Source organism: Nyctereutes procyonoides, unplaced genomic scaffold, assembly GCF_905146905.1.
Source record: "Nyctereutes procyonoides isolate TBG_1078 unplaced genomic scaffold, NYPRO_anot_genome, whole genome shotgun sequence".
Taxonomy (NCBI): domain Eukaryota; kingdom Metazoa; phylum Chordata; class Mammalia; order Carnivora; family Canidae; genus Nyctereutes; species Nyctereutes procyonoides.
In genome coordinates, this window is record NW_026575046.1 from 67,855,888 (window position 1) to 67,873,243 (window position 17,356).

The 17,356-nt window shown below is 41.7% G+C and overlaps 1 long non-coding RNA gene across 1 annotated transcript; it reads left to right on the forward strand.

The window, feature by feature from the left end:
- Positions 1–336: 336 nt before the first annotated feature.
- Positions 337–1,827, forward strand: LOC129509655 (uncharacterized). The gene is made up of 2 exons (XR_008664382.1): positions 337–637; positions 875–1,827. It is a non-coding gene; the product is annotated as an uncharacterized LOC129509655 (long non-coding RNA).
- The last annotated feature ends 15,529 nt before the right edge of the window (positions 1,828–17,356 follow it).

Here is a 17,356-nt window from a genome sequence, read left to right on the forward strand (position 1 = left end):
AGCGCCCCCTGTCCAGAAAGACCCAGACCGAGCCGGGGAGCTGCCCAGGATAAAGCCCGATCGATAAATAGAAAAGGTACTGTCGCGAGATCGTTCATAAAGAAGAGGAAGAGCTTAGAAATAAAAAAGCATAAAGTAGAAGTTCTCGTTCTCGTTCATCTTTTTCATTATTGATTGGGTCAGCTTTCTCCAAAGAAAAGAAAATAATCAGGCACCATCGAAGATGCCACAGGTCCCGGGAGGGGCCTGCGAGCCGTGTCACGTGACGCGAACCAGGCCTGTAAGAGAGCGCGAGCTCAGAAGCACGTGGGCAGCCGGGTGCGCGGTGCGGGCCGAGCTGGCGGGCTGGCGGGTGTGCGTGCTGCGGGCGCCCGCGCGGCCCGCCGACCCTAACGCTGCAGAGCCTTTCCCGGTTTACTGGGTTCCTGATTTGCGTTTTCTGATTAGAGTAGCGTTAGGGAACATGACTTGATCCGGCCTTTTGAAGCGTTGCTAAGGGATTTTTTTCCTGCGAGTTCTTAGGTGATCCCTCGCGTGACACTTGTTTTTATGATGGGAGCAGTTTGTGTGTATCGTCCAAGCAGCTGAGGTGTCACAACCGCGTAGCAAAAATAAGCCCTCCGTATCCCAGCCCAAGGTCAGTTTCATTTGCATAAGTTGAATAATGTGTGATAGAAGGTTGCAACGTGTTAATTCAACACGTTATATTTTCCACATCTCCCTTGTTATGCCTAAAGCAACACCTTGCAACTTGAAGAGACGTGTCATGTGATATGTAATATCGTGTGTCAAATAGGATACCAGTAACATTTGCTAGTGTGCAATGTGCCTTTCATTCACAGAATGTGTGTGTATTTTTGTTGTTGTTTTTAAGATTTTACTTATTTATTCACGAGAGACACAGGCAGAGGGAGAAGCAGGCTCCATGCCGGGAGCCCGACGTGGGACTCAATCCCGGGTCTCCAGGATCACGCCCTGGACTGAAGGCGGCGCTAAACCTCCGAGCCCCCTTCGCCCCCCACCCCCCACCCCTGGCGTCCCTTTGCTGTTGTTTTTTAAGTAAATTCTACCCCCAAGGTAGAACTGGAACTCAGGACCTCTAGATCAAGAATCACATGCTCCGCACTGAGCCAGCCAGGCGCTCCGCAGAATATATTCCAAACTTCAGAATACAAGTAGATAACCCCTTCTCAAAAAGTTTCGGATCTGATTTTGGTGGTATGAATGCACAAGTTAAATAATGCAAATGCTTGTTAATCTTAGGCTAATGAGAGTTCAAAGGCTAATGAGCAATTTCAGATCCTTAAGGAAGCCTCTGCCAGACTTGGAAGCAAACAACAAGTAAGCTGTAAGGAAATTCTAGTCAGAGGAAAGGATATAAGCAGAAGCCTAATTATGGAAAAAGCATACTGAAAAAAAATTTGAGTAATGGAATTAAGGCAGGCTTCTTTCTGTGTTTGGCAAAGAGTTTTTAAATTTTTGAAGAATCAATTAGAGCCTAGGAGAGAGTGGAACAATTCCTCTGTCTCCCCCGAACCCCCTGCCCAAGAAAAAAAATCAGGGAGGAAAACCAGTTATAACTATAGCAAAATTTCTAGCTGAAGATGGTGGATTAGTGGGTCTGAATTATGGTAGAGACCCTGTATATGGAATGGAGATAATTAACAAAAGAATCCTTAAGACAATTTTAATGTGACGGAAAATGCCACTAAATAGGGATGTCTCATCAGATTTGGACACTGAGAGAATGAACAACCCAAATACTTAATATGCAAAGAGGCTGATGTTAGTCCTTTTGTTAATAAACAGCTTTAACTGGTAACTGCACCTACTTGCTGGTCTAAATTGTGGCCTAATTTTTATGATAGTGTATATGGGTTATCCTCTTCAGCTATTCATAGAGTTCTATAAACATTGAAATGGGAATATTCAACCTAAGATTTTTGCTTTTACAGGACAGAGAGCCGCGATTTCCCTTTGGGAGTTATATCAGCAACTAGTACATGTTAGAGCCTCCATAAGTGTTTTGTTTTGTTTTGTTTTTTTAAGAAATGAATGCAATAAAAAAAATGGATGCAATAACCATAATTGATATCCTTGCCTTATCTCAGGCCTCCCTCATACTCTGCACAGTCACCATAATGATCTGAAAACACAAATCTGGGGACACCTGGGTCGCTCCATTGGTTAAGCATCCAGCTCTTGGTTTTGGCTCCATTTGTGATCTCAAGGTTGTGATATGGAGCTCAGTCAGGCTCTTTGCTGAGTGTGGAGCCTACTTGGGATTCTCTGTCCCTCTGCCTCTACCCCCACTCACATGCGTACACAGAGTCTCTCTCAATATAAGTAAATAAGATTTTAAAAACCCACAAATCTGAATAACTTATTCCTGTTTAAAATCCTTCAGTGTATTCTAAGTGTCGTGATAAGACACATACTCCATTCATTTGTACGGCATCCAAGGCCATTCCAAAATTGGCTCTCCTTATGTTGTCTCTCTGCTCCCCATATCTATCATTCTATTCATGCCAGAACTACACACCATTTATTATGTCTTCATTACTCACCTCTGTACATCTGAACTCATTGGGTGCCTCTCTTGTATGTCATAGGATCTAGTACACCTGCTATCAAGCGCCAAAATTGGGTCATAACTGTGTCTCTAGAGTAGTGCAGTTGAACAACACAGGTTTGAACTTTGTGCGTCTACTATTGTATGGATTTTTTTTATAAACACAGTTTTGCACATATATTTTCTCATGATTTTCTTAACACTTTCTCTAGCTTATTTTATTATACAAATACACAAATGCATATAACATGCAAAATGTGTGTTAATCTACTGTTTATATTATTGGTAAGACTTTTCAGTCATTAGTTAAGTTTTGGAGAAGTCAGAAGATACACACATATCTATTCCACAGGGATCAGTGCCCCTACCCCCTGCTTTGCTCAAGGGTGAAGTGTAGTTTTCAAGCTTTGAGTGCATCAGAATCATCGGGAAGGCTTGTTGAAAAAAAGTTTTGAATAGGTGCCTGTGTGGCTCAGTTGGTTGCCAACTCTTGATTTTGACTCAGGTCATGATCTCAGGGTCCTGGGATTGATCTCTGAGTCAGGCTCAGTGGTGAGTCCCAGAGATTCATATTCATTCTATCTATCTATCTATCTATCTATCTATCTATCTATCTATCTATCTATCTATCTATCTATCTCTATCTCAAATAAATCTTTAAGAAAAACTGTTGGGGTCCTACTGCCACAGTTTCTGATTCAGGAGGTCTGGTGTAGAGCCCAAGAGTTTTCATTTCTAAATTGTTTCCAGGTGATGTGTTTCCCTGCTGGTGTGGGGGCCACACTTTGAGAACACTACCATGGATTATAGCTCCATCAGGGTAGGTGGGGCCAAGAAAACAGCATATACAGTCAGAAAACATGCTGAATATATGCATAAATACCGAAATAAATGGGGGAGAGGGAAAGAAGTGGAGAAAGTAAATATAACTCAGGTGGCTGGGAATAAAATAAGCAAGTTCCTCTGTCCTTTGCCTTTGGTATTAACAAAACCTGGTATAGAAGGTTTCACAAAGCACATCCTGATATATTTCTCCCCTCATATCTTGCCTATACCAAATTATGTCGTGTCTAGAATTTTTCCAATGTAAGGTTATCATGACCTAAATACTAAATTGCTTATCCTAAGTGAATTTTTAACATTTTTCTTAGAATCATGGAATATTAGAGCAACAAGGGGTCTTAAAGATGATCTGGTCTGGTTTCCCCAAACTAAGGAAAGGGCAACTATCAGATGCATTTGTGGGACTTGTAGATAGCACCATTATGGCCCTGCTCTGCTCTTTCTTGCTTTCCCTCCCAGGCCCAATAAAACTAGACTACCTAGTTTGTTTCCTTTATTCTAATGCTGAGGTGCATAATAATGCTTATCCATAATTTCATTACATTTGGACTTATTTACGGATTGTTGACCATGATGGCCAAGAAAGAATTCTTGAGATATTCTACAGTACAACATAGTAAATTTATTTAAGTAGCACAGGGACAGGACCCATGGGTAGAAAGGGCTGCACTTTTGCTGTATGAAGCTGGTGGTTATATGTGTAGTACTCAAGGGGGAGGGAATGTGCAGGGAATATTAGATCATAACTGTTTTCTTCAAATTTCTACTTGTAAAACTACTTTTGAAGATTTCTCCATTGCTTCTCATTCAACTTGGTATTAACTCCTGATGAGATGTACAGGCAGTCATGAGACCCTTTAAGAATGTAGCAGCCAGCACATATGTGATCCTTATCGAAACTGCACGCCATAGGTCAGCTTTCTGGGCTAAAGGTGAACATTTTTCTGTTTCTGTCCCTCATGATTTCCCTCCTATTAATTTTTGGTACTTAATTCTTTAAGGTGGTTGGAGGACAATGGGCTCATCTTCTGTAACTTCTTCAAGCTGACAGGGGTCATAGAAATGTCCCTACACATGGATCGAAATGAGTTACTGTCCATTTCCACATGTAACTATTACAGAAGACAATTGTAGAGTACAAAGGTGACATCGGGGTGAATTTGTTTCAAGTAGTAAGAATCATCTGCCGACTGGGCAAAGGAGTTGGGAACTGCTTGTATGTATCTCAACAATAGGAGAGAACAAGGTAAAAGACAACATATTAAGATTAATATAATAAGGGACACCTGGGTGGCTCAGCAGTTTGGCGCCTGCCCTCGGCCCAGGGCCTGATCCTGGAGTCCCTGGATCGAGTCCCATGTTGGGCTCCCCACATGGAGCCTGCTTCTCCCTCTGCCTGTCTTTCTCTCTCTGTGTCTCTCATGAATGAATAAATAAAATCTTGAAAAAAAAAGATTAATATAATAAAAATAAATGTGATAAGGTAAACTATAGTCCACCTCTTACCCAGGAATTCAACCAATCATTAAATGACAATGCATGGGGGTCTTTAAGAGCACCAATTTGATTATTCCTGTCAGCAATTCTGTTATATTTTTGTCATAATCTGGAATGTAGACACAACACTCCACTTTAATAATGGCACCTGTTTTTCCTTGTGCTGCTCTAAGACATCTAATGCCATTCTGTTTTGTAGAACTGTGTTACACAGTTGGATCATTTTAGTGTTTAATAATGCTATTTTGGGGGTTAAGGCCTTAGTTGTATATTTGCCAAGAGCTCCATGTGCGATATGACATCTAAACTTACTGATGGAAGAAAGATAGATGCCAGATGGTCAGACCAATGGAGCACAGATCTGTCATTGTCTTAGATATGGAAAATTAGCTGGATTTGTGCTAGTCTTATTACTGCTATGACTGTGCATCCAGGCATAACCTATGGTACATCTTCCAGTCCAGCCTAGTGGAAGCCATGGCTACAAATTGGGCCCACATAACCACTGCATTCCATTAGGGGCTAGCCATCTGACGCCTGGTTTCCTGTTCAGTCAGTAGCAAACTAATTGGTTGCCTGTAAAAAGGCTTCCAGGGAGAGCCATCCCACTTGGCAAGTATATTGGGCCATGAACCAAGGGTATGGTTTTTCTGTTCCCAGCATAACAGAGCCTTTGGCTTAGCTGTCCTATTATGGGAGTGAGCCACATATATCCATCCCATATTTGATATAATCTTTCCTGAGTATATTGATGAGAGGTACTATGTTTTGATAAGCCTATCACTGGTTTGGCATATTCAGTTAAAATTTTGATAGTTTAAGGATAAGAGAAAGGCTTCTTATGGCCTGGAGAGTTCCGTGGAACATTTAACATAGACCAGAAAGAAACATTCTTTTTAGTAATAGAAATATCCCTCTATGTGTTGGTGTTGGGGTGATGTGCCATATCAGCTATGTATTGATGTAAATAATGCCAATCTGTACCTTATGGTGGAGAAACCCACCAAGGGAGGTCTGAAGTGCTTGATACAGGCAGGAAGCCACAAATATAATGCAAAGATTGGTTTTGTAGCTCAGTGTAATGTTGTGGCCATTGTAAAATAGTTATTACTTGGGTAGGATGTGCATGTCTGCTAAAACTCTGGATACATCAGCAGAGTCATCTGGGATATATATAAAGCATTTAGTCTTGATATTAGCATAATAACTTTTTCTTTGACTTGCAGTCAGGATATCAAGGGTCGTTAGGTTTTGTGGTGGTTTTTTTTTTGGGGGGGGGCGGTTTGGGGAGGTTTTGGGTTATTTTTTAAAAGATTTTATTTATTTGAGAAAGAGCAAACAAGCAGGGGGAGTGGGAGCGGGAGAGGGAGAAGCAGGCTCTCCACTGAGCAGGAAGCCTGACGTGGGTCTGGTTCATGACCTGAGCTGAAGGCAGATGCTTAACCCTGGGCCATTAGGTTTTGGAGGGCAAGTTTTCAAATTTGTGGGTGACTTCATGTTGGTTTTGGTTAAAGGTAGCTGCTGTATACTTGGCTAAAGTCTCTGTTGGTAATTTCACATCAATAGAGGTGGCTCCCAGGACAAAGATGGCTAAGGGATACAACCATTAAAAAGTTTTCTTTGAAAAAAAAAAGTTTTCTTTGCCTGATGTCTAGTCTTAACAATATCCTAATCATGAGGAAACGTTGGCATGTGGGATATGACTTGTCTGGGGAGGTAAGGGTGTCCCCAAGTGTATTCTCCAATCCAGTTATAGGGAAGGTGGGGCCATCCATTATCTCCAAAGAGTAACAAGCGAGAAGATTGTCTGTATATGAGCTTTTATGGCAATCTCTGAAGTTTACCTTGTTATCTAGCTTAAGAAAACAACAAACAGTTAAAAACTAAAATGGAACATCAACAAAAGAATGTTATTGAAATACAATTTTTCTAAATTCACCTTACCTCCAGAAATAGCCAAATCAAGACTAATTCACTTGTAAAACAAGTCCAGTTTTATTTACATAAGCTCAGCAAAAATAGTGATTGATCATGTAGATCCCTTAAAATCTGCTTTGCTGGAACTTTTCATAAGGAATCTCTAGATTGAATTTTTAATAGCCTCTTAAGGCCAGACCCAACCGAAATACTTGTCATTGGACTTGCCTGTAATACCTGAAAATTAAGATGTATTCCTCTTCTTGAGGTCCCCAAAATATCCTAAAGTTCCTGGACCTGCCAGAAAGTGACATTCTTTACTCACCTGGTAAGGCTGCTGGGAACTCTAAGCAAGATATCAAACCAATATTTCCAAGGGGCTCAATGGGCTCCATAAAGTCTACTAATTCCTTAAAGCTGTCTGGTCATACCTGAGTCTATGTATGTCTCTCTCAAATATGACATTCCAGTCAAAGTCTTGGTAATATAACCAGTATTTCCAATGATGTCCTGTTATAAGGAGAATAGATTCTTACTGAACTTATGCAAATAACTGTAATTGCCATGAAAGAAAGAATACTCACTGAGAATTTCTGAATTCTGAGGGTTCAGGTAGGGAGAAAAGTTTAAGTGCTTCAATTTGTACACATTTCTGTAAGTCATGGGTACCTTAAGAGAAAATTTCTGGGACACCTGGGTGGCTCTGTGGTTGAGCGTCTACTTTTGGCTCAGGGCGTGATCCCGGGGTCCAGGGATCCAGTCCACATCGGGCTTCCCACAGGGAGCCTGCTTCTCCCTCTGCCTGTGTCTCTGCCTCTCTCTGTGTGTCTCTAAATAAATAAATAAATAAATAAAATCTTTAAAAATAAATAAATTTTTTTTTAAAAAAATCCCTTAAATCTGGAAGAACAAACATTAGAGAACCAGCAATGTTTCATACTTCAAAGAGTCACAAGGGGCGCCTGGGTGGCTCAATTGGTCAAGCATCTGACTTGATTTCAGCTCAGGTCATGCTCCCAGGGTCCTGGGATGAAGCCCCATATCAGGCTCTGTACTCAGCAGGGAGTCTGTGAGGATTCTCTACCTCTACCTCTGCCCCTCCCTCCCATGAAGTAAATAAATCTTTAAAAAAAAGTCACAAAAACTATAATCATCTTCCTCAATTCAGTTAGTGCCATATTACTAATTCTAGTGGTTTGGATGCAGCTTTTTTGTTTTTTGGTTAGTTCTGGACATTCTTACCCAGTTTATTTTTTAATACTTTTCCCAGTTTAGTTTTATGATTTTAAAGATACAAAAAACCGTCATTTATTTCTTAAGGTTTTATTTATTTATTCATGAGAGACACAGGGAGAGAGGCAGAGACACAGGCAGAGAGAGAAGCAGGCTCCCTGCAGGGAGCTTGATGCGGGACTTGATCCCAGAACTTGGGGATCACACTCTGAGCCAAAGGCAGATGCTTAACCACTGAGCCACCCAGGAGTCCCAACAACCTCCATTTATTAAAAGTCTTTTTAAAATGAATCTCCTGCGATCCCTGGATAGCTCGGAGATTTAGCACCTGCCTTCGGCTCAGGGCGTGATCCTGATGTCCCAGGATCGAGTCCCACATCAGGCTCCCTGCATGGAGCCGTTTCTCCCTCTGCCTGTGTCTCTGCCTCTCCCTCTCTCTGTCTCTCTCTCTCTCTCTGTCTCTCATGAATAAATAAATAAAATCTTTAAAAAATAAATAAAATGAATCTCCTTGAAGACAAAACATGCTCTTCAAGAGCATTAGAACGATAACTATAAATAACAAAAAATCTGAAATGAACATGGTTAAAGATCTCGTATAAGAATTAATTATAATGCAATCGACAAGGAAATCCACTTATTTCTGTGACACAACATTTCAATAGTTGAAGTAGTGACCTTATACCAGGGCATATTAAAAGTTCAGGAATTTTATATATATATTTTTAAAGATTTTATTTATTCATTTTTTCATGATAGAGAGAGGGGCAGAGACACAGGCGGAAGGAGAAGCAGGCTCCATGCCGGGAACCCGATGTGGGACTCGATCCCAGGGCTCCAGGATCACTCCCTGGGCCAAAGGCAGGCACCAAACCGCTGAGCCACCCAGGGATCCCCAGGAATTTTATATATTTTTAAAAAGGTTATAGCATTTACCCATATAACACAACGTAAGGCTTATCATCATTGGTTTGACAATGCTTCCCATGTAATTTAACATAACAAATTAATAAGCCTTAATAAGTCAAAAGACTTCATTTACCATTTAAATCTCCAGAATTTTGTTAAAAGCCTTAGAAAGTTTTAAAGCACATATTTAAATAGGATTACAGATCATTATAAATATAATATTTATATTTAACCAAGGTGACAATAAGGGATTCTACGGGAAGTTAGATAGTTGTTAGCAAAACTTAGGTCCTTTAATATTGAGAAGTTTTATCTTTAATCAAAGACCTGATACAGACAAAATGTAGAAGCTTTGGTTTTCTGGGCAGATAAAAAAACTTCATTTACATTTTCTTAACAAGAACAGGCCAACAGGGGTGCCTGGGTGGCTCAATTGGTTAAGCGTTTGCCTTTGGCTCAGGTCATTATACCAGGGTGCTGGGATCGAGTCCTGGGATTGAGTCCTGCATCAGGCTTCCTGCTCAGCGGGGAGACTGCTTCTCCCTCTCCCTCTGCTCCTACCCTGTGCTTGCTCTCTCTCAAATAAATAAAATCTAAAAAAACAAAACAAAAAAAAACAAAAAAACGACCAACAATTCAAGAAAACTTTGTCTTCTTAACACAGAGAAATACAGAGTTTCAGTCTTATTATCAGTGTACTTTTAAAATCCATTCATTTTGCAGTGCCTGCCTGCTCAGTCAGTGGAGGATGTGACTCTTGATCTTGAGGACATCAGTTTAAGCCCCGTGTTGGGGATGGAGCCTACTTTATTTTTTTTAAAGATTATTTTATTTATTTATTCAGAGAGAGAGAGAGAGATGCAGAGACATAGGCAGAGAGAAGCAGGCTCCATGCTGGGAGCCTGACATGGGACTCAATTCCCCCCACCCCCCAGGGCTGCAGGCGGCGCTAAACCGCTGCGCCACTGGGCTGCCCTGGAGCCTACTTTAAAATAAAATAATAAAATCCACTTCAACCTTAATTCTCACCATACATAAAATTCTTTTCCAAGTATTTCCCTTCATAAACCTTCTGCAGTTTTCTTTTTTATTCATATATTGTCCTAAGCCTTTTTTCTCTAAACAACTCGTCCCATCTTAGGACAAAATTACTTTCTTTTTCTCTCAACAAAAGGTATTCCCATTCCTTATAACTTTCTTATATATCTCCTACTTTCCTACAGGCAAAGTTGATTTCCTTATTTCCTCAGTCTTAATTACATTTAGTAAATTTTTAACTTTTAGAAACCTTTGTCTCTAGTGAAAATTAAGTAATAACCAATTGTGAACTGTTACCCTAGGATTCTTTTAGAGCTAAAATCTAAATTGCTAAAAACATAAGTTTTTCCATAGTACAATCAAAAGAATAAAGCACATTTACCAACAGACTCAACTTTCCTAGGTTTCTCTGCAATAAGAGGCCAAAAGCAGACAAACCTGTGTTAACCAATGCTTTTTTTTTTAATTTTATTTATTTATTCATAGGGACAGAGAGAAAGAGGCAGAAGCACAGGCAGAGGGAGAAGCAGGCTCCATGCACAGAGCCCGACGTGGGACTCCATCCAGGGTCTCCAGGATCACACCCTGGGCTGCAGGCGGCCCGCCAGGGCTGCCCTAACCAATGCTTTTGTATTTTATCTTATCTGGAAAAGACTTAGATAGATATTCAGTGAATTCAGTTTATCATTTAACTTAGCAAAACTTCAAAGTTTCAGGTTATTACCAAAGACTTTGAAAGCTATTTAGAAGTTTTACCTATAAACCTTTTTATTTAGCCTACTTATTTTTTTAACAATTATCCATGAAAACTCTGATGAAGCAAACACAATTAACCCTCATATTAAGTCATTTTTTGCTGATGACTTGCAACAGAGATAACGAGCTTATTTGACCTTTAGTAAACCTTGGTACAAGAAAAGTTTTATATTTAATGCTGATAACTCTAGAGACATGTCTACCTTAATTGAATTACCAAATTTAAATTAGCTTAAATACCAAATATACTACACCTGGGTCCACTAAAAGTCAACAAATTTGCTCCCCACTGTCAAGTTTTTACCTGGGGCACCTGTGGAGAAATTTGAAGTGGGCAGTTTAAGTCCAGGGTGGGGTGCTCTTGATAGAGCAGGAGGAGCAGGAGCCAACGGTGCCAAGGGCATGGAGGGTCGTATAGGAGCCAGTTATGTAAGCCAGCCCATGGTGGTGCAGAAACAGGGTGGGGAGGTGGAGGCAGAGTAGGTAAGGTGCTACCAGCAAGCCTGGAGGTAGATAAAAGCCCACAGGGCTGAGAATTCCTGGTTCTGTAGATCCTCAGCTCTAATGGATGAGCAGATGGACGTTTGCTTTTTTCAACCAACAGAAAGTGAAAATAGTCCATGTTGGACCAGAGAAGACAGGGAACCTTCACCAAAACAAAGGGAGTTTTGGCAGTTGCTTGGGAATATTCCATAAAGTCCCCACCCCAAGGTAAACTAACCAGACAATTGATTCCAATTATCACAGCTATTAATCTGGGAAATGAATGATGGTGAAAACCCACATGCAATAAGAGTCAGACAACATTCGTCCACTCGTCTCAAGCATATGTTCCAGATCTGACACACAAAAGAAGAAGCAAACAAAGAGGAAACTAATGACTTAGGATAAACAGGCAGGCAGGTAAGGATCTTGGCAGCAACCTGTTTAAAAGAGAGCTATGTTGGGCAGCCCGGGTGGCACAGTGGTTTAGCGCCGCCTGCAGCCCAGGGTGTGATCCTGGGGACCCGGGATTGAGTCCCACGTTGGACTGTGCATCTTGGGGGTTGGGTTTCTTTTATAGCCGAATAGTTTGGGGGGCTTTTTCTTTAAATCCAAATTGAGTTCGATATGCTAGGAGACAGCCCAAGAGGGAATCCTTTGGGATGAGGGAGCTGATCTCATAGTCCATTCCTATAAAACGAAGACAGTACATGCCTAGGAGTCCATTTCCCAAATCCCCTTCAGCTTCTGAATGGCATCCCATCAGAAATATTGCCAAAAGTTCCAGAGGTTCAGAGTGGTGGTAGGCAACCATCTTCTCGACCACTCTGAGACCTTTGTACTACCTGAGAAGGGATATTGACCTCCCTTCCCTTCCCTTCCCTTCCCCATTGCACCCTAGACTATAACAGAGGCTGATGAATGGACTGAAACACCATACAGATTGGGGCTGCCTCTTTCCATTTTGGGGGAGCTGATATATTTGGTGATCAATGATAATATCCTTTGAAAGCTTCTGGATCTAGTAGCAATGGGAGGGGTAGAGGCCCTGGCCTTTGTTAAGAAGGGGCCGCTATTTTATATTAAGTGTCATATATCTAAGCTAGAAGTACTTTTATTCTGAGAGCAGGACTGAGAATGCCAAACAGCCCATGGGTAAGGACAAATGAGGGACATAAGAAAATGAAAGTATGAAGCAACTTTGAGGGCTCTAGCCATCATCTAGTCCCAAGGGAGTGGTCCCCATCAGGTGAGTGCCCCAACTGGGTAATAGCTCTGGGTCCCTTTCAGGAAGCACACAGACCTATCTCTGACTTTCATGCTTATCAAGAGATCGCACTGAGTTATTTAGGAAGAAAACTTACATAGCAGTCTTATGATTGGCGGCCATGCCTGAAAAGAATTCAAGTATTAACAGGTAAAACAGGGAGAGCCTGATTTCTAAGCCTAGTGCCATTATGGCCAAGGTACTGGTGTCCAGTCAGGTGGCAGGAGTTTGTCCCTCCCCATAGTGTAGGCAATGGGCAAGAGGTTCTCTCCTGAGCATTCCACAAAGACTTGTTCCAAAGGGTTGTACTATTGAGGACATTTTTGGAAAGGAACAAGTAAAAAACAGACTGGGGATAAAGACGACTTACCAAGCCACATCAGGGCTCTGGGATTCACTCCATAATCCCTGTACACGCCACCAAAAATGTGGGATTGTTGAGCTCCACTGCCAAGAAGTAATTCTTGGGACGTTTTACGGTGCAACTTAGTAAGTTTAAATAGCACGGGGACATGACCCCTGGGCAGAAAGGGCTGCACTTTTGCTGTATGAAACTGGTGGTTATATGCTTGGTGCTTAAGGGGGTAGGGACATGCAGAGATCAAAAGTGTTTTCTTCGAATTTCTTCTCATAAAACTACTTTCATAAGACTTCTCCGGTGCTTGTCATTGAGCTCGATATTAACCTGATGAAATGTATGGGCAGTCATAGGACTTTTTTTAAAAAAATATTGCTTACTAGGGAGAGAGAGAGTGAGCAGAGGGAGGGGCAGAAAGAGGGAGAAAGAATCCCAAGGCAGACTCCCTGCTGAGCAGGGAGCCTGACTCAGGGCTTGATCCCAAGAACCCTGAGATAATGACCTGAGTTGAAATCTAGAGTGAGTTGCCTTGAGACCTTTTAAGAACATAGCAACCAGGGGCACCTGAATGGCTCAGTGAGTTAAGCGTCTGCCTTCAGCTCAGATCATGACCTCAGGGTCCTTGGGATCAGGCTTCCTGCTCAGCGGGGAGTCTGCCTCTCCCTCTGCTGCTCCCCCTGCTTGTGCGCTCTCTCTCTAATAAAATCTTTTTAAAAATGTAGCGAGACTCATGAGACTGTTTTCTAAAGGAGGACACCTAATTTTATAGTCACTAGGAAAATAAGGTTCAATTATTCAGATATTGAGTGTATATCATGTCATAAGCACAAAGTACACTAAAACGAGACTGAGCCAAGAGGCTTAAAATCCATAAAATTAAAGTCTTTTATAAAAGTGTGCTAAGCACAGTCCTGGAGGTATGCATACCCTGGCAGCATGATAAAGAACATCAGGCACTGACTTTGAGACGGAAATGGTGTCTGGCAAGACTGGCTAGGGGAGCCTTACAAAAAGCTGGCTGGAGTTCAGGCAGGAAAGCGGGCATTCTCCAAGGGGTCTAGAATAACTGGAGCTGTTTATAAGCATGGAATGTAAGCTTTCTCCTGGAATCAAGTCCCTAAAAGATTTTAGATAGAGACATAAGAATTATGCTCATAGAAGGCCCCAAGCAGGGTGGTGCCTGGGTGGCTCAGTCGGTTAACCACTTGCCTTTGGCTCAGGTCATGGTCCCGGAGTCCTGGAATCGAGCCCAACCCACATCAGGTTCCTGCTCAGCGGGGAGCCTGCTTCTCCCTCTCCCTCTGCTGCTCCTCTCTCCTGCTTGTGCTCTCTCACGCGCTCACTCTATTAAATAAAATCCTAAAGAAGAAATCACGTGTGTCCTTCACCTCCTTTCCCCTACCAAGATCATAAAAGGGATTCCTGGGTGGCTCAGGGGTTTGGCTCAGAGCATGATCCCAGGGTCCTGGGATAGATTCCCACATAGGGCTCTCTGCAGTGAGCTTGCTTCTCTCTGTGTGTCTCTGCCTATCTCTCATGAATAATTTTTTTAAAGATTTTATTTTTTTACAGAGAGCGAGAAGCAGAGAGAGATACAGGCAGAGGGAGAAGCAGGCTTCCCCCAGGGACCCCGATGTGGGACTTGATTCGGGACTCCGGGATCACGTCCTGAGCCGAAGGCAGATGCTCAACGCTGAGCCACCCAGGCGTCCCTTTTATGAATAAATTTTTAAAGAATCATATAAAAGGCCCCAAATTCTAACTACCCCTTTAAGTAACATTTTTGTGAACTCCCTCAGTCTTTTCTCCTGCTTGTCTTTTGTCAGCTTAATCAGCAGGCTCCCACAGAATCTAAGAAAGTACAAGAGAAGTTTTTCCTCCCCAACAATTCAAAACACTGCCAGCCACTTATTTCTATTATATATTTTCCCCCTTTTATGATTTCAAAATAATAAAACTCTTTTAGGGACTGCTTCTCAAATTTAATAGAGCCTAAGGTAGAATTGGTTAAAGTATTCTAGTTTTTAATCAGACAAGTCCACTTAAAAGGAATTGTGATTCTAGATTTCTGTAATTTGTCACTGTGGTTTCTTTAAAAGCCCAGGGTGCTGGATTTACACTCTAAAAACCTTAGTTTAGGGCAGCCCCAGTGGTCCAGCGGTTTAGCACCACCTTCGGCCTGGGGTGTGATCCTGGAGACCCGGGATCGAGTCCCACATCGGGCTCCCGGTGCATGGAGCCTGCTTCTCCCTCTGCCTGTGTCTCTGCCTCTCTCTCTTTCTCTCTCTCTATCATAAATAAATAAAATAAAAAAAATTAGAATTAACATCTTTTAGATGTTAACACAACCATGTTTATGTATAACTGAAAAACCTTAAATATGACAAATTAATGCTTTTTGGTACTTAGAATTGAGAATTGCAAGGTAAAGTAGGAAATCTGAGAGTAGGGAAAGTAGATAATTTACCAATAATTATTGAAAGAAAACTTGTATAAGATGGTGTAAACTGAGCATAACTGATCAGAAGGGTTAAGAATTACTAAAATTTTAGTTTTCCTAAAAACTGATTTGACTGTTTTTTTGTTTTGTTTTGTTTTGTTTTTTAAGATTTGGAGAGCAAGAGGGATCCCTGGGTGGCGCAGCGGTTTGGCGCCTGCCTTTGGCCCAGGGCGTGATCCTGGAGACCCGGGATCGAGTCCCACGTCGGGCTCCCGGTGCATGGAGCCTGCTTCTGCCTCTCTCTCTCTCTGTGTGTGACTATCATAAATAAATAAATTAAAAAAAAAAAAAACAAAACAAAAAAAAAAGATTTGGAGAGCGAGAGACCGAGCATGAGTGGGGCAAGGGGAGGGAGTAGGTTGGGGCAGAGGGAGGAGAAGCAAACTCTCCACTGAGCAGGGAGCCTGACGTGGGGCTGATCCCAGGATCCCAGGACCCTGAGATCATGACCTGAACTGAAAGCAGGCGCTTAACCGAGCCACCTAGCACCCTGTTCCTGGTTTTTTAAGATTTATTTTTAGAGAAGAGCACGTGTGCACGTGAAGGGCAAAGGCAGAGGGAATCTCAAGCAGACTCACCACTGAGCCCTAAGCAGGGCTCAATCCCAGGACCCTAAGATTATAACCCGAGCCAAAATCAAGAGTCAGACACTTAACCAACCAAGCCACTCAGGCACCCTCATGACTTTTTAATTCATGAGGTTCTTGCTATTAGATTCCCTAACAAATTCAAAATGACTAAACGATGTCCTGTATTTTTTTTTTAGTTCTACTTAAAAAAATAAAGTTCAGGGGATGCCTGGGTGGCTCGGTGGTTGAGTGTCTGCCTTTGGCTCAGGGCATGATTCCAGAGTTCCATATTGGGCTCCCTGCACGGAGCCTGCTTCTCCCTCTGCCCGTGTCTCTGCCTCTGAGTCTCTCATGAATAAATAAAAATCTTTAAAATAAAAAAAATAAAGTTCAGGGGCGCCTGGGTGGCTCAGTTGGTTAAGTGTCCAACTTGATTTCAGTTCAGGTCAAGATCTCAGGGTTATGAGATCAAGCCCACTGGGCTCCCATTCGGAATGGAATCTGCTTCTCCCCCTCCCTCTGCCCTTCTCCCTGTTTGCATGTTCTCTTTCTAAACTAAATCTTACAGTTCAAAACTTAAAAAAAAAAAATTACTAGTGACGGAAGCAACCATTCACTTGGTTTGGACAATGGTTCTCAACCTGGATGGTTTTCTGTAATGCTCATACCCTGGCCTCTGAAATTCTGATTTTATTGGTCTGGGTAGGAAGGACCTGGCATTGTTATTTTAAAAAGTTACAGTGATTTGAACATCAGCCAGGATTGAGAACCACTGGATTAGATATTGTACTTTTTAAAAATTAAGTAATATCTGCACCCAACATGGGGCTCAAACTCATGACCCTGAGATCAAGAGTCACATCTTGGGTCACCTGGGTGGCTCAGTTGGTTAAGTGTCTTCAATCTTCATTTTTGCTCGAGTCATGATCTCAGGGACCTGGGATCAAGCCTCACATCTGGTCCCATTATCAGCAAGGAGTCGGCTTGAGGATTCTCTCTCCCTCTCCTCCTGCTCACCCATGCTCTCTCTCAAATGAATATTAAAAAAACAAAAGCCATATGCTCTACCAACTGAGACAGCCAGGTACATCTGTCTTTTCAATAAAGACACAAATTTCTCAGTTTATTTCTAATTAATTGGCCAAGTTTTTACTCAGTTCACCAAATATTTCATATTTTATTCTTGGTTATGCAACAAAGTCTTGAGCAAAGTGAATAAGCATCCTATTTATAAGTTTTAAGCCACCTAATTAAAAGTATTATATAACTATTTGAAATTGGAACTGACAATATTTATAAAAACTTGTCACAAATATAGCTTCCTAAACTATGAGCAATCCTGTCCTCAATGATAAATCTGACCATGAGATTTGAGAATAGAACTATTTTAATCATTCAAATAGCAAGCTCAGGA